A 22,255-nucleotide genomic window follows, 5' to 3' on the forward strand; every position below is an offset into this window, starting at 1 on the left:
TGCAGAAGAGCTCCCTTTAGCTAGATTTGCTCCTACATAATGTGTACAGTGCAATTTTGTTGTACATTGTATAAAAATAAATAAAAAAAAGTATTTAACAGAATTAATTTGTTTTTAAATTTTTTCAGTCATTATGAATATTTTGTGTTGTCCTAGAATAGGTTCCAGCCTTATTGCCCTTTCTACATTGAATGTAAATGTAACCATAGTTATATTTAATACCAAGGATACAAAAATAAACCAATTTAATTATATAAACAACATGCAGCTGAAGACCAAAGAAGGAAGCTATGCAGACATAAACAAAGTACTTTGTAAAGTTTGCAAGAGGACATGAAGAAGCCAATGAATTAATGTAATCTCAATGTCGATAACCCCTACAATATTAATAATACATTTAAATATCAATCATTTTTATTGCAGTGATGAGTACATCTTAGTAAATAGCATACAGAGCTTAAGAAGGGAAAGCTAATAAATTTCTTCTTATTTGCTATATTTTTTGGAATTTGGAAATGATCTTAAAATAAGAATGAGGGTTATTAAAATTGACTGCACCAGAAGGAATAATAATCAGATGTATAGTGAAGTATCTATGCCAACATTGGAGAAAAGTACAGTAGTTGCTTCTATCCCTGACTTGTGGAGGGACCACCAAGGACCAAGCCTAGGATGGAAAAATTGCAGATGTAGCCGCCTGTTTTGTTATTATTTCATATGTATCTGAACTTCTGATAAGGGGCATGTAGATGGTTTTGGAATTCTTGCCATATTAAATTTTTTTCTTTTATATTGTAGACATGGATATAGTAGGATTTTTAAGGGGTAAATTACCTAAAGTGAGAGTTTTTAGAAGTGAGTTTTAGAAGAGATGTTGCCCATAGCAACCAAACCTATAGAGCAGTATAGGGCGAGCTGTCGATGTTGATTGACAGCTCACCCCGTTTGGAAGGCGGGCCGGGGGGGTGGCAGCCCAAACGGAGGCATTCCCATGGGAACGCCTGCCGTTTGGGGGAGGCCCCACTGACATCACTAGTGATGTCAGTGGAGAGCTTCCGGCTCTGACAGAGCCAGAAGCTCTCCGGGGCTTACGACGTGACCCTACCCTAGGGTCTCGTCGTAAGCCCCAATGGTTGCGATGGTCTCTGACCATCACGACCATCACCCTAGCGGTCATTAGAGCTGTGGGTGTAAACCCACAGCCTAACAACTGAAATAGAGGTGGGCAGTCAGGATGCAAGCGGCCGCCCAGTTTCTGAGCGACCGCTTGCATCCTCCGACCACCTCTGAATGAGGTCCTCTATCCCATAGCCAGGGACTGTACCTTTTATTCCCACCCACATGACTCCTACTCTAGGATTGATATGCTCCTTTGTTGTCTCTCTTTGACTAAGTCTCTTGTGGATTTGATAATTTATGCCAACCCTTGGTCTGAGCACTCTGCTTTAGTGGTTTGATTAGATTTGATGTCACCATGCTTGGGAGGGCACTTCTGGAGGTGTAATGAGATATTCCTGAAGTTCCCAGGTTTTCATGCAGTATTAACTTATGAAATTGAATGAATACTTTGAGACCAATACTAACCAATACTACCCAGTGTGGGAGACTCATAATGCAGTGATTAGGGGTGAAATTATTAGATATGCTTCTCATCATAAGAAAACTCAATCTTGCCACAGTGTTGATTTTGACTGATCAGACTGATCAGATTCGACAGCTAGAAGCAGAACACAAAGACATTCTGCTTTAATACTGAAGTAACTTGATAAGTTGCACAATATCCTAGCTGAAAAATTTGAAAAAAGTCTGCACTGGCTCGGGCAAAATATCTACGAAAAAGGCAACAAAGTGGACACCCTATTACAGGACCATAATGGTAGTACAGCCTGTGCCATGGCACCGCAGGGTAGGGTGCACTGTTTGGGCTGTCAATTTTCTGTTTATTATCATTCTCACTTGTGGCTTCCTCTTCTTTTATCACCAGTTTCTCCTGGCATCTCCTATCTCTTCCCTGGCCCTTCCCCATGAGGCTATGGCCCTTTTTTGGATGCGCATCCTATGTCCCTATTTGAAAAATAGTGGAGGGGGGCGCCAATGCTCTTTCTGGCACAGGGCACCAAAAAGTCTAGTTACAGCTCTGCCCTATTAGCTAATAAATTGAGAGCTAAACATGCTTCTCAAGCAATAGTTTTTCTGAAAGATAGATCAGGTAGATTATCTTATGATCCTAGAGTTATTAATCAGACATTCAAAGACTACTATGGAGCATTATATAATTTGTCCACACCCTCTGATCCTTCTACATCTGCACAGCATTGTACTCTCCCATCCTTTAACTCCCATACGTTGCTTAGTCTTGGTCGGGATATTTCAGAAGAAAAAGTCACTCAGGCTCTTAAAGCCCAAAAGCCTTCAAAGGCCCCTAGCCAAGATGGCTTCCCAATGATTTATTACTATATTTTGGGACCACCTTAATCCCTCATCTAACAAAATTATTTAACTCTATTTTAAAGGGGTCTTTTTTCATCCTGAGTCTACCAATTCCAAAATCATTGTCATCCCTAAGCCTGACAAGGATCATAACTTGTGCTCTAACAATAGGCCCCTTTCCCTCTTGACATCAAATTATATGCCAAGATTTTGGCGAATAGACCCAATGAGATACCTGTACTAATTGATCCAGATGAAGTAGGTTTTATCCCTCATCGCCAGGGACAGTACAATACTCATAGAACTATCAATTTTCTCCACAGTATCAATTGCTCCCAGTTACCTTTGGTGATTCTGGTGATTGATGCAGAAAAAGCGTTTCACCGGGTTTCCTGGCCATTCTATTTCTACACCCTAGAAGCATTTGGCTTCTGTGATAGATTTCTACATGCTGTCGGTCTATCTATCAAAATCCATTCTCTATGATTACATCTACTGTAACTGTATTACCTCAGAAGGTTGGGAAATGGGACTAGGCTGGGATGCCCTATTTCTCCTCTGCTTTTTGTACTTTGTATTGAACTGCTAGCTGCACACGTTAGAACTAATCTTAATATCACTGGGGTGTCCTTAGGGGACTAGTATAATATATTACTATTTGCTGATGATGTGCTTCTCACACTGTCCAGTCGGTTTGACTGTGTCTCTCCCATCCTTGTTTCAGGATCTGCACCAATTTGGTGCCTATTTCAGACTACAAGGTTAATGAAGAAAAATCTGGAGCACTCTCTCTGCATGTCCCACGTTATAGTAGTGCTGGCTTGGAATCTACTTATAAATTTCAATGGCATCCTGCAAAGATTCGATATTTAGGAATCTATACCACCAAACAGTATTCCCGTTTGAATCACGCAAATCATACCCCCCTTATTCGGAGGCTACAGCAGGACATTTCGACCTGGAACCCATTGTATATATCTTGGATAGGTATGCTAAATTCAGTGAAATTAATGCACTCCCTAGACTTTTATATCTATTTCAAACACTGTTTGTTACCCTTGCTGCTGGGTCACTTATTGCTCCTGTGGCCGGTCAGCTCGCTCCCTGACCACGGTTGTGCCTCCACTACCATTCCAGTGAAACGCAGGCTTCACTGTTCTCAGCCTGCTAGGCTGCTGCTCACACCCAGCCACTGCAGTACTGAACAATGCTGCTGTTCCGATCACATGATCGATCCGGCCAATTCCTATCCAGTCTGAGTCAGCCATGACCATCTGACACTGCTCATCCAATCCTGGCTAGCCCCGGTTTATATATTCCAGTCTCTGTCTCTCAGTTATTGCAAAAACAATGTCTAGCTTAGTCCTTACTGAGTCAAGCTCAACTGTACTCTGTTACAGTCATATTGCTATCCGGCTTGTGCAGTTCTGCTGTTGTTTGCTGCACTAACTCTCTATACTGTTCTATTCCTGTGTTACCAGTATATTAATTTGCATAGGTAATCTCAGCGTGTTCCAGTGTGCTGTATCTGTACTACATCTGTACAAAGCATCCACCTGTCTGCTCAGGTATATTGCCTTTCCTGTTTACCTGCATCCATTCCAGAGTATTCCACAGCTACCATCCATTCCAGTGTTTGGTCTGTATCCGGTCCTGTCATCTATAGAGTGCTTCCAGACTACAGAGAAAACTCAGTCCAAGCCTGGTAATTTCTTCTGTCAAGATCTGCCACTCAAGTGTCCTGGACTACAGAACCAAGTAAGAAAAGTGCTTTATTATTTTAAAGTAACAACCCAGTTCAGCTTGGTTAATCTACTGCTACACTCTTCTCTGCTACATACTTCATATCTTCAACAACACCGACATCTCTGATGGTCTAGTGGGTATGATATGGCATCTCTCTACCAAGACCCGGGTTTGATTCCTGGTCAGGGAGGCATCTAGCTACATGTCAAGGGGTCTCCTCAGGTCTGCCAGTTTTGCATACACACCTTCCACTTCTATAATAGACACCTACTCGACTCCAGTTACGCAAACAAAATCAAGCATGACAAACACTTCCTGTATGAGCGTGTACTACAATCCTTAGAATCTTTGTTTTTAAAGTTTATTTGGGGGGGGTAAAAAACCACGGTTGAGCTGTTTTACTTTGTCAAAGTCTACGGATAGTGATGGTTTAGGCCTTCCCTTGCTGCAGAAATATTATTATGCCACCCAATTGAGTCATATCATCTCATGGCACTCTACCCCTGGTACAAAGAAATGGGTCAATATCAAAAGTGCTTCATCCCCAGATTTGAGAATAGACTTTCTCTCTTGGCTACGGCATATTCACAGACTGGCCTTGGCCTACACTCACCCTTCTATCCAATTTACATTGTCGACATGGGATGCAATTAATAGAAGTTTCTCACTCACATCCTTCCCATCTCCCTTAATGCCTATTTGGAAACACCCTCTATTCCTTTAAGGTTTCTTTGATAAATGTGCTGCATCTGGGATTACGCATTTTTTGCACATTTCTGGAGAGTTTCCTCCACCCACATTTGCAGACTTTCAGGAATGCTATAACCTCCCCTCCACTCTTCATTACCCCTACTTACAGATAACCCACTTCATCCAGACCCAATGCCTTCCTGTTTGAACATCAGTGCCTGTACTCTGTGGAACCTCTGTGTTATTCCATTCTATTATAGCTCCCGAACAGCCCCCTAAGGAAACTTTTGAAGTAGCTTGGGAACATGACCTCGGGTTACAATTGGATGATGAGGGATTGTCTTGCATCCAACGGCAAATTGCTAAAGCTTCCATTAGTGTCAGCATCAGAGAAATGGCTTTCAAAGTATATACCCGATGGTACTTGACTGCTGATAGGGTTCATCATTTGTATCAACATTCTTCTGATCAATGTTGGCACAACTGCAGTATGGTGGGCTCTTTTTACCACATCTAGTGGGACTGCCCTGTGATCCAGAATTTTGGTCTATGGCGGTTAATCTAATGTCAGTGGTTACCTCCTGTGCTGTACCCATGGAGCAGATTTGCTTCATGGCCCTTGCTTTGAGGGTCAAAGTTTGAGAATAAAATGTGCATGCATATGTGTAATGATTCTAACTTCCTAATAGCCAAGCCCTGGAAATCAGCTCAATCTGCCACCAAAACTGCTCTAGCCTATCCTCTATGGGATATATTACCACTCTTTTAATTAACACTGTGCCAGCTTACCAACAGATACTTTATGGAATCCTTAGTTTACTTTCCACACCTCTTCTCTGCCAGGAGCCCCTTCGTAATACTTTGTTGTGTCTCAGCGCTGTCCTATCTCTATTTTCTTGCTCCTCCTCCCACTCTTTCCTTTTTCTTTATTGGTATTTAGAGCCAATTTATGTCTTTTCTTTTTCTTTTGTAATTAACAATTGTCTTCGATCTACTGTTTTATGTCTGGATTTTCTATTGTTCTGTAAGAAAATGTAAATGTTACTGAATGTTACTGCAATGTCTTAATGTTGGATTGGTTGGATTCTCTGAATGTCACTCTTTATGATTCTTTGTCCCCCATATTTTGATACTTGATGAATTCTTTGCTGTCATGTAGTGTCTTTAAAATAAAAGGTTAAAAAAAACTGTGTATTAAACTGAAATTTACTATATGGCTACTGGTCTAATTAGTGTTTCATAACTCCGGCCCTCACCCCCCCCAATGTCTTATGTTTCTGGAATTCTCTCTGTGGAACCAGGTAATCACAGACCCAGCAAAGTAAACTAAGGTGCTGATTCAATTAGAAACTTTTATGAGGTGCAGGCAAGAGCAAGCAATGCTTTACCCATCGTATTACATTGTACATAATATAAGACTGTAGTAAAGTGTAACATGCAAAATAGTAATAAATATGAAAGTCATAAACATACAATTAAATACAGACAATAATACAAAATGAATTTTCAAATTAAATTCAATTAAAAAAACATCCAGTGTCATTCCCTTTAAAATCAAATGAAAAAATTCTTAATTGCCATCATCTGAATGCAAATACCAAGTCAGTAATATTAAGAGTCAGTTGCGACTTCATATAATATAGAAGCCCCACATATTATTGAAATACTATGGGCCAAAATCAATTAGCCTCAAAAGACTAATTACCCACAATGCAGCGCCTGGGGCTATTTAATTACAGCCAGCGGCAGCCACAGATTTCTGTTCACCTCCTCCTAACGCTTGAACAGAACTCCACATTAACTAGGGCAGGGGTTTGCTACCTCCGTCCCATGGGCCGTATATGGCCTACAAGGTGAAATCATCCGGCCCGGCTGGCTGTCAGCGGCAGCAGCAGAATCAGTGTAGTGTAGCGGCTGTCAGAGGTGCAGGTAGCGCAGCGGGGGGAGAGGGGATGTCAGGATTGTCATCAGCGGCTGGTAGCGCAGCGGGGGAGAGGGGATGTCAGGATTGTCATCGGCGGCTGGTAGCCAATGACAGCCCTGACACACCCCTTCCCCCCGCTGCGTTATCAGCGGCAGCAGGTAGCTCAGCGGGGGGAGGGTGTATGTCAGGGCTGTTATTGGCTATCAGCGGCGGGAGGTAGTGCAGCGGTGGGGGGTGTCAGGGCTGTCATCGGGCGGATTAGTACAGGGGCTCTCTCCCTATCAGCAGCGGCAGGTAGCACAGGGGGGATCAGGGAGTCAGGACTGTCATTGAGTGCCTTACAGGGCTCTCTCCCCATCAGCGGCAACAGGCAGGCAGCGCACGGGGAGGGAGGGGGGAATTAGGCTTGTCATATGGCTGCCATTGAGCTGGTTAGTGCAGGGGCATGCAGGGTCTCACCCTAACAGCGCAGGCAAGCAGGCAGTGGTGGCACAGCAGGGGGTGTGTACAGTCAACGCTGTCATCCGGCTGGTTAGGACTGAGAGGACCCCAGGGCTGCTTTATCAATCTGCCTGTCACACATCCATAAGGACTGCCCCTCCAGACTCGGCCTGGCAACATACCAAAGAGAAGCAGTTCCAGCCATTGCATTAAGGGTGAGTTAATAAAGTTTTTAACCAAATATAGGAGGCACATTTTTAAGTTAATAAAGCATACACAAATAGTATTTTTTTATGACACCACTCCATTAATAATGTGAAGCATTATTTATTTGTGTAAAACTAGTGTGTACTTCAATATAGAATCACTTGTTAAATACTGTTGCAGCAGTTTTAGGGGTTTTACATAAATTGTGTGTATTTACAATGTGCAACCAAACTCATGGAGCCATCATCATCAATGTTATACCTACATTCTTTTAGTAGCGGATGCAGGGGATATAAGTCCATTCTTTGCGAATGGAGGATAATAAGCAAAAGAAAATATCTTTTAGATAGATGGTAGCTATGATGATGGAAAAGTAACTAAGATAATGTGGTTTCCCTTAAGAACTTGAATATAATCTCACCAACAAACATGATCCAATTTGTAATCTGGGTCACTGGTGGAAATGGTCATGCGCTGAGTATAGTTCCTCAAGCTGCTTATCCAAGTAATAGGAATTGATTGGTCATCCTTACATTGCTGAGTCCAGGGAACAATAAGGATAAAACAGCAGATTCCCTGACATGTTTCTGCACCAATAGCAATTTCCTAAGAGGGTGGTGCGACTTGATCTGCATATGGACACAGGTGTAAATCTTTCTGGAAACATAATCTGCACTCTCCTATTAATTACAGTATAGCTACAGATATCATCATTATTGGTAAGGAAGACATCCAATCCATTATAAATGATGTTTGTGATTTCTCCACCACCACCTCATATAGTAAGGAATAGCCACAATTTAGCCGGCCTTATGGTAAAACACCTTTCTGTGCACATGATGAAACCAGACTTCTCCTATTAGGGACAGATTCTGAGTAAGACGCAGTGTTGAAGCCACATGCAGTTGGCCATTGTTTTAAGTCTGCGGATGCGACCTGTTCGCACAGTACTTGCGAGATTTAGAGACGCAGTACAGAACTGTGGGCATTCCTGGGAGGTAATAAGTAGGTGACTGAGACAACACGGGCACACCGCAGACATGGTGATGTAAGTGGCTGCGTCCAAAGACTCTGAATCGCTCATATAGGAGATACTCAGACGGAGAAACTGCACCTGCCCTGCCATAGGGCTAGCGCAAGTTTCGATGGTGCTCCGATGGTGTGTATAAAGAGGCGCAATGACACAAATGCACTGTCTCAAGATGCTAAAGTGGGTGTCTCAGTGAAAATTGGCCATGACATCAGCTTAAGTAGCAGGTGTGACTGCGAGAAAAGCCATGCAGCTGCGTCCAACATTAGTGTCTCCCTGTGCTCTGCATGGTGCTTGGAACTAAAAGTTCATTAAACAAATCTTTATATTTACCATCACTATATTTAGTATCTGAATTAGAATTTTCCTCTAGGATGCCTTTTTCCAAGGTTAACCAAAACTAGTTTTTCAAACATCTCTTTTTAATTTAACCCTCTCAGTCTTTTTTATAAAGAGGTTGTCTTCCTTCTGCTCTTCAGTTCTCCTATGTCCATTTTACAATATGTCATCTAACTTCTACCAGGGTAATACCATGCTGCCAGATTCATTTAACCATCCTCGTATTCATCACATATCCCCCTGTAAAGCATAAAACTTCAGGCAATTGAGCAGAATATACATGATAAAATTGTTCTTTATATACTAGATTGTTGGAAGATATGAAAGGTAAAACATAATAAATATTTTTCAAGCAAATATTTTCCCGAATCCAAACAAAACCCCAATTGCAGCTGGCAAATAAATGCTACATTTACATCACTAGCTTTATAAACACTAGATGGCAGCAAGGACTTATTTAAACAGAAACACAGTATTGCACACATTATCTGCCTACAGTACTACTTATTAATGGACTTTCCAGTGCCTGATGAATTTTTCTAAGACAGGTTCAAATGATGAGAACAATTATTGTTATAATTATGTTATATTTGCAGGGCCCAACGTAATCCACCTTTTAATGCTATAGATTGAGGGACATAAATGTAATGAATTATTAAATTGTTGCTCAAAATTATGCTGATTTAACCACCTAATGGAGTTTATTTAGTAAATGGCATTTTTTCAAATTGACAATTTGTGGCATTTTTCTGCAGTTTTTTAAATGCTACTTTGCTGCTTTAAATTCCACATTGAGACTGCAGAAAATAGGCGCTTTTAAAAAAGCTATTTAGTAAATAAACTGCTAAGTGCCATCCAGTGTAAAGTTTACCTTTTCCTCTCCCAGTCAGTGTCCATGCATAGAACTCCATGGGCTAAATGTAATAGACTGCGAGCCAGCACTGCTGCGGGAATACATGCAAGTATGCCCATATTATTAAAGCAGCAAGCATGTTAAAGGCTAAACAAGCTTGTTTTAGCCTTGAAAATGCTTGCTGTTTTAAAAATACATTCATACTCATGTATTCCCGCAGTCTATTATATTTAGCCCCATATTATCTATTTGTGAAAAAGAGAAATAACATTTTACTGTTATAATCTTTTTTAAACTTAGTTATTTATTTTATACTGGGAGGCAACCCATAGAAACATTCTTCTGACTGGGGACAGGTCTAATCACAGACATACATTCCAATTATATGGGGAATGTAAAAGGTTGGGATTTTGCAAAGATAGAATCATTCCAACGTATTTCCAGTTAGTTTCAAGTCACCAAATGTAATCGTATGAGACTAGGGGTCATACACATCAGAATCATATGTAAATCAATCTCATCACAATGCAAATTGCCGTCCCAATTTATTCTAATGTTCATGATAGAAGTCACCAGATGTAACAGTCAGCAAGATGAAAACTCACTGGAAAGGTGCCACAATGACTCACAAAACAATTCAAAGCATATATAAACAAGCCACATGACATTTACCTACAAATATTGCACTTTTGTTGTAGTACAAGTTTAATATATTTAATAAAAAAAATTATTCTACCACTTTTCAATTTATTAATATGCCCCTTCTGCCCCCAACTCGCCATGAGTTGCTATGATAATGTGGATACCATATTATGGGAGCAATTCAAGATTGCACTTGTGCAGCAACAGCTGCTCTGAAAAGCAACTGCCCCCTGATCCATAACACTGGCAGGTAAGCCGCTAATTAGTAGCAGTGTTACTTTATACTGTCGGATCTGATCATGCTGTCTTGGTGCGCATGTACATAGAGTGCTGGCATGAAAGGAGGGGTCCAATCCGATTTCTCTTAACAACCTGGACCTCCTTCCCATAAGAAGGAGAGGGACTCTGGGAATATAGAGTAGGTTCCCACAGTCAAACTCCAAAATCTTTCAGTCTTCAGAGTTTGAAGAATGAAGGTTTGGGCACTGCGGGCAGTGTCATGGCTGCCAGGTAAGCAGGAAATATCTGTGAGGTCTTGAATTACCTTGGTATTGAATAGCCCTGATACTTACAGTAGGCAAGGGGGTGGCCTTTCTCAGTTCCCTCTTTTATGCTGGGAAGTGTGTAAAATTTACTCCAATAATGTTACTTTGAGAAATGCCTGAAGTGATGATAAAACATGTCTGATGAGTTAAACTTGTTTTGCAAATTTGCCAGAAGTAGTACAATGCATGTTATGAAGATTTTACCTTTTAAAGTCTTGCAAAACATGCCCATAATGCCATGGAAGTTTATCACGCTTACTGCTGAGTAATAGGCTGATGTTCCTGTGTGGCCTTATTAGTTTGTGCTGTGATCTCTTCTGTAGGTTGGTGTTACACCACAAAAGTAAGGAAGATGTCCTCCTGTTGTTTCTTGGGCTGTACTTGAGGTGACCATGTTGGGATGGCATGCAGTAGACATGAAAAGACAATCAATTGTGTAACATGTGTCCCATGTAACATTTTTGTGTACCAATACATACAATACTGTAATGCAGAGCTTGGTTTCTATTATTACTGGTATGAAATATTGGGTTTGTCATCATTAACATCCAAGGCAATAAAATATATATTTATAAAGTGTCCCAATTTTTCCTTAGACAATTTTGAGTTACTTTAAACACACATTTGTAAGTTGCCTAAGAGAAATCATAGAAAATAAAAATAATCATGCATTGGACATTATTGTGATGTAATATGTCTAAAAAAATACTAAAATGACTCCACAGCATTTGTCCAAACCATGTAGGATGGCATATAATATTATAGAATAAAACTACACAAAAAAACAGATTATAGATGAACATTTTATATGTGAATTGCTACTGTATTTAGACACTTAATTTAGGAATCAATTTGTTTTGAGCATTTTTATTTTATGACTACTCACCAGCTATTTCACCATCATCCTATTAATGTCACGGGTCTTTATGTGGTCTTAGATGTATCCTTCCTATAGTCGGGATCCTTTATTAACCCTCAGTCTCGAATAGAAACAAGTTTCAATATTCTTTAAAGATGTTCCTATCCCAAGGGTAAATTTGCTAAGAATCATGTCTGGTCTGAGTTGAAACACTCATAGCATCACTGAAACACAGGAGACTTTTGACAGCTGAAACACTCAAATTTACCAAGAATTGTGTTTTGCTGAATCGTGTTTTTCAATGGTTAAATCTGTGCTGCTTTGTCTCTGGTAACTACTACACATACAGGAATCACATTAGACACATTTTCGCACCTTTTGTCATTATCCATTCCTGGCACATGCTAATCGGCATGATAAGTTTTCATCAGATCAACAGTAGTTTCACCCTGAATAGGCATCATTATACCAATTTTACTCTACTCCGGCTTTAAAGGGTTACTTTTCATGACAGAAAAAAAATCACATCATTATCACAGTCATTTGTACATATCTTCTCTTGAGTAGCTGGAGACACCTGGGAAGGAACAGGGTTAAGTTGCAGCATTTCAGCAATGATATCATACTCAGGTACATACTATATGCAGACCTCATCATCCCCAATGTAGTTCCAGCAGTACTGAGGCAGGAAGACTGTTCAGCACTTCAGTGTCCCATAATCCTCTCCCTGTTACCTAATGTAATAACACTTTGGTATGGTGGGATGCACTCCACCCACCCCTTGCACAGAAATTATCTTTACTGGAATAATAATCTCTGGTCTCACTAGAGCTGGGTGAAGTGTAATATTTGCCCCACTGTCAAGTAAACCGACAGTCATCTGATCACTGATCATGATCAATTGTTGAACATCTCAGGTGGCTCTTCTGGGGTTCTACAATGCACAATACCACTGGAGAGGGTTTTTTGGCATGGACACCCACTGTTTTTTATTCTGGGGAGAGGTCTAGCTGACGTGTCCCAATTTGTCGCAGTTAGAACAAATGTGGGCTTCGCCCAAAACAGATTTTCCCCACCACACTACCAAAGTGCAGAATCAGCCGATGCAGTTGCAGGAAACAATATTGGTGATCTGAGTCTCATATTTTTACCAGGCAGATTGCCTTGTCGTCTCACAAGACTTCCTTGTAGCAGGAACTCAGGTGACGGTGTACTTGTCCACCAGGCTGGTTGCCTCCTGAGCTGGTTAACTGTCCTGGCCTACGACCTATTCTTTCACATCTGCTGGACACAGTGAAAGAAACTGCTATCATTGTCTATGAGTTCCTCATATTCTGTTATTTTCACCCCCTCAACCCATGGATGAAATATGGTTGGCAATTGAACCACAAGTCTAGCATACTGTAGGTATTCGAGGCACTGCTTTTTAAATCTCAGAAATTCTGCCTGTATGCTTAAGGGGCAATATTGAAACACTTCGGCAAAGCTTGTTGGCAGCATATCACAATTAATTTAAGGGGGGAGGTTGGCAGATACATCTAAAGCTTTATCCCTCAGTCCAGGAGTTAAATAGTAAGCCAACTGAGTGGGGGCTAGTGCATATTGTCTGCAGACTTTCACGAATCTCCTGATAAATGTATCGAAGGATACAGGAAACCAGGAAATGTTCTGGGCTGGGGTGAGTGACATATAAGTCTCTTGCTGCAGGCTAGCTGTTGAGCTTGAATAGCTCCTTCTTTTACTGGCATTTAGCATGGCACGCCACAGCCTCCCTGGCAGCTTGCCATTCTGCAGCTGAGCCTCATGATCTGCAGCTGCTTGGTATTTTTCAGCTGCTTAGAACTGATATATCAGCTGCATGGGCGACACATTGTCTGTATCTCTCACATATGTGTGGGCAGTTTTTAAGTACCTGTCCAAGGCAGGATCCTTACCGGAACTAACACAGATGTCCGACCTCCACTGGGGGTTTGTTGTAATGTCCGGTGACATCCCAGACCCACATGTGTGACTTCTATCACTGTCTTTTACAACTAGCCAAAAGGGCTGGAACCTTGCTGCCCAGCTTTGATTGACTGAAATAGGTCACAGGTGGTCATACAGTTATTACACATACAGTTTTGAAAATCACAATATCTCTTGGTAACTGCTATGCAGAACCATAACAAACCTGCTCATTGACATTTATTTGGTATTGATACCTTTATTGTGATTATGAATTATTTGTGTTCCATAGACTATTAATCATGTTATCTATAATATTATGTGTTTCTTTCTTATGTAAATATTGAAACATTGTCATTTCTTTGCCATTGAAAGATGTGACATGCTTTATGTTATCTTTTTGTGTGTGTAAAAATATTTAACATTTCTTTAGGGCATTTATTGTCCTATCTAAATTGATATGAGTGACGTATGTGCCACATGATCAAGCCATCTAATGCACACTCTGGAATATCCATTAATATACGTGTATGGAACATTGAGACCCACTTAGTATTGATACCTTTATTGTGATTAAGAATATATCTATATATTTTTTGCATTCCATAGACTTACGGAAATACACCAAACCACTGTATTCAAACGGACTTACCGTATGCTCTTGGGTGGTCGGATACCAATGTGAATTAATTTAATATGTATTCGCCGCAAACCATGTTGAACAACATTGTTTTGATTTACTAGATATTTTACGTTCTTTATTCAGGGGCAGACTAGTCTATTTTCACAAGCCTAGTCTGGATATTTAGACCCTTATTTCTTAATAAGTATCAATAAGGGTTACCTTTTAATTACATCAACTTTACACTTCAATATATTATAACATTTGTATAATGAGTGTCCCATGAAAGGAAATTCTTTTGTTTAGCATGTCTGCCAATTTTGTATAGTCCTACGGCTATGCAGACTGGCCATGGCAGGAGCAAGGCAGGTGCCATGTTTCACTATGTACATTATTGCAGCTAACAGATCCACGCCCCAAATTTGTCAGCCTGCATACCTCTCATTTTAATGAACAGAAGGACTGTCCTGGAGCCACAAAGGGATTCACCTATTACACTGGATCTAGAGGTCTGCATGTGACAACCACTAGCTCTATAGAATATAAAATAAAACAAAAGACATTAAGCGCAAAAAGTTAAAACAGTCCAGATAAAGTGGGAAATATCAATCTTAAGTATATAGACCTAATTCAGATCAATTTCTAACACCACTTAATGGTATACTTCTGTTCCAAATATTTTAAATAAATATGTCCAAATCCTTGAAATTCCTCTTATGGCATTAGTATATGGAAGAAGAGCTTCTAATAGTCCCACAATGTTACGAAGGAAGTGATGGTAAATGCTTTAGGCTCCCATATTGAGAATCCACATGCAAAAAAAGAAAAATGGGACCACCATAGTGTATTACCACCATTTAATTATACATCAGCACATAAACACATAAATTTATAAAAAATGTTTTAAAAAATCAATAAAATCCACCAATGTATAGGGATTCAAGGTGTACCAGATACGGCGGGTGTAACAAATTTACACCTAATGTGGCAAAGTATGAATCCAGCATTTCCTAGGAACAGGAAAACGTAGTTCTAAAGCAGCATAAAGTGTCCCCACCTCCTGGATTATAACCTCAAAGTCCTCAGGCACCAATGCATTTTGACTCTAAAATAGAGTCTTTATCAAGGTGTAGTATGGTGGTGGATTGGAGTAGCTTAAATACCCAGCACTGGTCTCCTATTGTCTGGTACCTCAAACGTATTAAAAACTATATATATATCTCATATACAGAACATATACAAAGAAAGATAACACGATAGCAAACAATGTTATTACATAGAAGGTTAGTATTTCCAAATTAAACTTATTTTTGGATCCAAAAAGGCTAAGATGGAATGCAAACAGACTACTTCCGGTCCGGCGGTGACACGCAAACATCTCTTAAGGCATCCGTCCTAGTCAGAGGTATTACATCTTGTATTGTAGAGCACAGCTGGAGTATCCTCTAATGAAACATAGAGAATAATGTTTCTGGTCCGGCTGTGACACGCAAACGTCACTTCCGGCATCGGATACTGGCAAAAGTCCAACCTGTTATTATACAATAAATGAGGACCTTGGGCCTGATTCAGAGCCGTTCGCTATTTGCGGTCGTTCGTTCAAAAACAAGGGGAGGCTATTCAAATGATCCGTTCGCAAATTGCAGTCTGTTCACGCCTCTAAGTCTGAACGAGCGAGCAAAACATACGCTCGTTTATTTGATAAAAACGCCCCCTGGCCGCTCGCACCATACGTCATGTCCGCTATTTATTAGATTAATCGAGTACATCGTACAGCGTATGAACTGCTCGCTATTCTTGTGGTTGGTTTTTTCAACCGCTATTTTGCGAGCAGTTCTGAGTTAAGAAAAAACAAGTGACGTGGTCAATGACGCTGCTGTATTAATTATGCACTCCCTTAAAACGCCCGTTTTGACCTTTAAGCACGCCTGCGTTCGAATTCCACTCCCCCGTTTTCAAACACCTTCCCCTGTTACCACCCACATACGCCTCATTCTGTCACTCAAAATAGCAGGCACTCGCTATACAGCGTACAAACGATTTTCGGCCGCACTGACTGGTTCGCGCATGCATACTAAAAAACGTATGCATGCGCAGATGTGCGAACATCGCTCTGAACGAGCGTTCGGCCGCTAGCGAGCGGCTCTGAATGAGGGCCCTTGTTCTCTGTTCTAAACAAAATAATTGTAATTGTTAATGTTCTGAGTACCGTAGCCATTATCCTCTTCCCGGAGTGGGTTAATGCAAGGAGCCTTAACATTTAGTAGTATAGTGGTTTAAAAAGTAACTTCCGGTCCTATTAAAAACAGCAGAGTATCAGACCACCATTTTTAAAAAGGGAATATGACAAAAAATAAAATACAGATGATGGCAAAAAGTTTAAAATGATATAAAAAGATATATCATTAAATATACATAAAATACAGTGAAAGCAACAGATAAAAGGAAGGTTGGCTAAAATCAACTTTGATCATAAAAATCATGAGATGATAAGGAATGCTTGTCAAAACCCCTCTTAATATTTTGTAAGTGTTCCGCCCATCCAACTTTTAAAGATCTAGTAGTACGTCCGATATATTGGCCACAGGTACACTCTATAAGGTATACACAATTCTTACTATTGCATGTGATGAAGTCAGGAATTCTTCCAGTTTTCGTAGATTTATATACCTCTACTTTTTGTGTTGTTTGGTAAAATTCCTACATACCATACATACTCCACACCGGAGAAAACCCTTGGTTTTGATTCTACTGAGTTGTTTGGGTGGAACAGCACTTTCACAACCTTATTTTTCAGGTTGGGGCCTTCCTATATACGAACTTGGGTCGGTTGGGAATAATAGGCTTTAAAACAGGATCTCTGTTCCAGTGTTTTTAATTATGTTCTCTACCTTTTTATGTGGGAGGGAATATAGAATTAGTAGAAGAGGATAGAGTTCATGTAATGAAAAAATAAGAACATGTATTGTTAAAAGAGAGTAAGACCTGGTGGGAAGTAGTCACCCTAGAGAAATATGTTATGAAACACATTATACCTAGGGGTCTACAGATACATAAAGTATCCACTTCAAAGGAAGAGGTTAAAGATTTTTATGAAAGATGGAATAAGATCCTAGAAACCTGCTCTATATATTTAAAAAAAAAAGACCTTATTAAATTAGAGGAACAGATTAATCAGTTTACCAAAATTATTACACCGTTCAGAGAAATAGAAGAATATTGTATAACGGAGAAAGACATGGAGAACAAAATTCTAAAAAAAGAGAAAGACATTATCTTACGCAAACAAAGGAAATTTAGGCCCTGATTCAGAGCCGGACGCTGTGACAGAGCGCTAACTTTGAATTAGGGCTGTCCCTCTTAGTTTTTAGATGCGGCCTCCTGGCCGCTCGTATAGCTGTGGGTGACCACCCACAGCTATAGCGAGCGGCCAAAAAGATGGTCGCAATGGTCAAGACCATCATGACAATTGGGCTTGAGACGAGACCCTTGTGGTAGGGTCTCGTTGCCGCAAGCCCTGGAGTGCTTTCGGCTCTATCAGAGCCAAGAGCACTCCCACTGACATCACTTGTGATGTCAGTGGGGCCAGCCCCAGATGGTAGGCATTCCCATGGGAATGCCTCCATCTGGGCAGCCACGCCCCCAGCACACCCACCAAAGGGGGGCGTGCTGTCACTCACCATCGACAGCACGCCCCCTTTGTAGCGAGACCCATAGCGATGGCTTGGCCATCGCTATCCGGGTCTCGTGCATGCGCAAGACGGAGCCGGATCCCTCGTGCGCATGTGCACTTGGCCAACATCGACCCGCTTGTGAACACTCAGAACACTTAGAACAGATCAGAAGAAATATACTGAAACCCCTAAAACCCCAAGCAACAATAGAAGCCCATCTTCTAAAGATAAAGGAGATAAAAGTTTCCTTCTTCAGAGGTCACCTTCTCATGAAGAAGACTACCCCTGTATCTATGATGAATTAGATACTCCTTTTAGGGAGAAAGTTGTATAGTTTCTATAGTTTCCTAATAACTATAGATCAAGAAGACTCAGTTTTAAAAAGAATAAATGGGAATATCCAAGGAGATCATGGACAAGAAATCAGGGACAAAGGAAAATGCAACCTGAAAGAAGGACCCCATACAATCCAGATAGGAATAGATGGCATTTACAAAGCCCTCTGAAAGATTCCTTTTTTGTCAAAGATGAGTGGCACATCATTGATGACAGATTTCAGAGAATGAATTCTAGGATTTTTTTTATATATGAGCAGGAGGAGAAATAACTGGAACTAAGGCCCTGATTCAGAGCCGGACGCTCTGACAGAGAGCTCGCTCTGAACCAGGGCCATCCTTCCTGATTTTAGAGCAGCCTCCTGGCCGCTCGCATAGCAGCTATAGCGAGCGGCCAAACCGATGGTCGCGATGGTCAAGACCATCGCGACCATCGGGCTTGCGACGAGACCCTTGTGGTAGGGTCTCCTTGCCACAAGCCCTGGAGTGCATTCTGCTCTATCAGAGCTCCAGACGGTAGACGTTCCCATGGGAATGCCTCCGTCTGGCCAGCCACACCCCCGGCACGCCCACCAAAGGGGGTGTGCTGTCACTCACCATCGACAGCACGCCCCCTTTGTAGCGAGACCCATAGTGACGGCTTGCCCGTCGCTATCCAGGTCTCGCGCATGCGCACGATGGAGCCGGGTCCATCGTGCGCATGCGCACTGGCCCAACATCGACCCACTTGCGAGCGCTCAGCGCTCACGAGCGGGTCTGAATCAGGCCCTAAGGATGCAGATAAGGGTGACAAAGAAGGAGCTACTAAGATTTTTAATCTTAGGAAACATATTTTAACAAAAGAGAAGGATTCCGCCCTACGGAAGGGACTTAAATTCGCACCAAGCAATAAATTGAATACATTTGAAACCTATTTGGACTTGCAAAAGTTCGTGAGAAAAGTCTCTTTAAAGAAATATTTTTTAAGTCAGAATATCAAAGGTTTGAGTTATAAAGTAGTTTTTAAACCGAAGTCCACTTTTAACCCCGTTTTTAATCGTGGGTGTTTTATCAAAAGTTTTCAAAAAGCTGTCAGTACAGATTTGGAGGAAATTGACCTAAAAAGAAGACTTATAAAGGAGATAATCTTACATATAAAGAAGCCCTCTGAAAGATTCCTTTTTTGTCAAAGATGAGTGGCACATCAATAATGATAGATTTCAAAGAATGAATGATAGGATTTTTTTACATATGAGCAGCAGGAGAAATAACTGGAACTAAAAACCCGGGGTTCTAGAAAAACTAAAAGGGATTGTAGGGGTGGGAGGAAGAAAACAAATATCTGTTCCCAATCTAAGGATGCAGATAATGGTGAGATAAAAGGAGATACTAAGATTTTTAATCTTAGTAAACATATTTTAACAAAAGAGGAGGATTCACCCTACAGAAGGGACTTAAATTTGCACTGAGCAATAAATTGAATAAACTTGAAACCTACTGTACCTGGACTTGAAAAAGTTTGCCAGAAAAGTCTCTTTAAAGAAATATTTTTTAAGTCAGAATATCAAAGGTTTGAGTAATAAAGTAGTTTTTAAACCGAAGTCTACTCTTAACCCCGTTTTTAATCGTGGGTGTTTTATCAAAAGTTTTCAAAAAGCTGTCAGTACAAATTTGGAGGAAATTGACCTAAAAATGAAGACTTATAAAGGAGATAATCTTACATATAAAGAAAAAACGGCCTTGAAGGACTTGGAGAGTAATCACGATATTACTATTAAGGCTTGGCCATCGCTATCCGGGTCTCGTGCATGCGCACGACGGAGCCGGATCCCTCGTGCGCATGTGCACTTGGCCAACATCGACCCGCTTGTGAACACTCAGAACACTTAGAACAGATCAGAAGGAATATACTGAAACCCCTAAAACCCCAAGCAACAATAGAAGCCCATCTTCTAAAGATAAAGGAGATAAAAGTTTCCTTCTTCAGAGGTCACCTTCTCATGAAGAAGACTACCCCTGTATCTATGATGAATTAGATACTCCTTTTAGGGAGAAAGTTGTATAGTTTCTATAGTTTCCTAATAACTATAGATCAAGACGACTCAGTTTTAAAAAGAATAAATGGGAATATCCAAGGAGATCATGGACAAGAAATCAGGGACAAAGGAAAATGCAACCTGAAAGAAGGACCCCATACATTCCAGATAGGAATAGATGGCATTTACAAAGCCCTTTGAAAGATTCCTTTTTTGTCAAAGATGAGTGGCACATCATTGATGACAGATTTCAGAGAATGAATTCTAGGATTTTTTTATATATGAGCAGGAGGAGAAATAACTGGAACTAAGGCCCTGATTCAGAGCCGGACGCTCTGACAGAGAGCTCGCTCTGAACCAGGGCCATCCTTCCTGATTTTAGAGCAGCCTCCTGGCCGCTCGCATAGCTGTGGGTGACCACCCACAGCTATAGCGAGCGGCCAAAACGATGGTCGCGATGGTCAAGACCATCGCGACCATCGGGCTTGCGACGAGACCCTTGTGGTAGGGTCTTGTTGCCGCAAGCCCTGGAGTGCATTCTGCTCTATCAGAGCCCCAGACGGTAGACGTTCCCATGGGAATGCCTCCGTCTGGCCAGCCACACCCCCGTCATGCCCACCAAAGGGGGCGTGCTGTCACTCACCATCGACAGCACGCCCCCTTTGTAGCGAGACCCATAGTGACGGCTTGCCCGTCGCTATCCAGGTCTCGCACATGCGCACGATGGAGCCGGGTCCATCGTGCGCATGTGCACTGGCCCAACATCGACCCACTTGCAAGCGCTCAGCGCTCATGAGCGGGTCTGAATCAGGCCCTAAGGATGCAGATAAGGGTGACAAAGAAGGAGCTACTAAGATTTTTAATCTTAGGAAACATATTTTAACAAAAGAGAAGGATTCCACCCTACGGAAGGGACTTAAATTCGCACCAAGCAATAAATTGAATACATTTGAAACCTATTTGGACTTGCAAAAGTTCGTGAGAAAAGTCTCTTTAAAGAAATATTTTTTAAGTCAGAATATCGAAGGTTTGAGTTATAAAGTAGTTTTTAAACCGAAGTCCACTTTTAACCCCGTTTTTAATCGTGGGTGTTTTATCAAAAGTTTTCAAAAAGCTGTCAGTACAGATTTGGAGGAAATTGACCTAAAAAGAAGACTTATAAAGGAGATAATCTTACATATAAAGAAGCCTTCTGAAAGATTCCTTTTTTTGTCAAAGATGAGTGGCACATCAATAATGATAGATTTCAAAGAATGAATGATAGGATTTTTTTACATATGAGCAGCAGGAGACATAACTGGAACTAAAAACCCGGGGTTCTAGAAAAACTAAAAGGGATTGTAGGGGTGGGAGGAAGAAAACAAATATCTGTTCCCAATCTAAGGATGCAGATAATGGTGAGATAAAAGGAGATACTAAGATTTTTAATCTTAGTAAACATATTTTAACAAAAGAGGAGGATTCACCCTACAGAAGGGACTTAAATTTGCACTGAGCAATAAATTGAATAAACTTGAAACCTACTGTACCTGGACTTGAAAAAGTTTGCCAGAAAAGTCTCTTTAAAGAAATATTTTTTAAGTCAGAATATCAAAGGTTTGAGTAATAAAGTAGTTTTTAAACCGAAGTCTACTCTTAACCCCGTTTTTAATCGTGGGTGTTTTATCTAAAGTTTTCAAAAAGCTGTCAGTACAAATTTGGAGGAAATTGACCTAAAAAAAGAAGACTTATAAAGGAGATAATCTTACATATAAAGAAAAAACGGCCTTGAAGGACTTGGAGAGTAATCACGATATTACTATTAAGCCTGCTGATAAAGGGGGGGTATCGTAATTATGGATACAGAGAATTACAATAATGAAATTATGAGACAACTCAAAGACAGAGGAATAACCCAAGTGATAAATTGAAAATAATGTAATCATGTTACTATCTAAACACAAGGCTTCAGGTACCCTC

Source organism: Taudactylus pleione, unplaced genomic scaffold (assembly GCF_031769625.1).
Source record: "Taudactylus pleione unplaced genomic scaffold, aTauple2 ptg000265l, whole genome shotgun sequence".
Taxonomy (NCBI): Eukaryota; Metazoa; Chordata; class Amphibia; order Anura; family Myobatrachidae; genus Taudactylus; species Taudactylus pleione.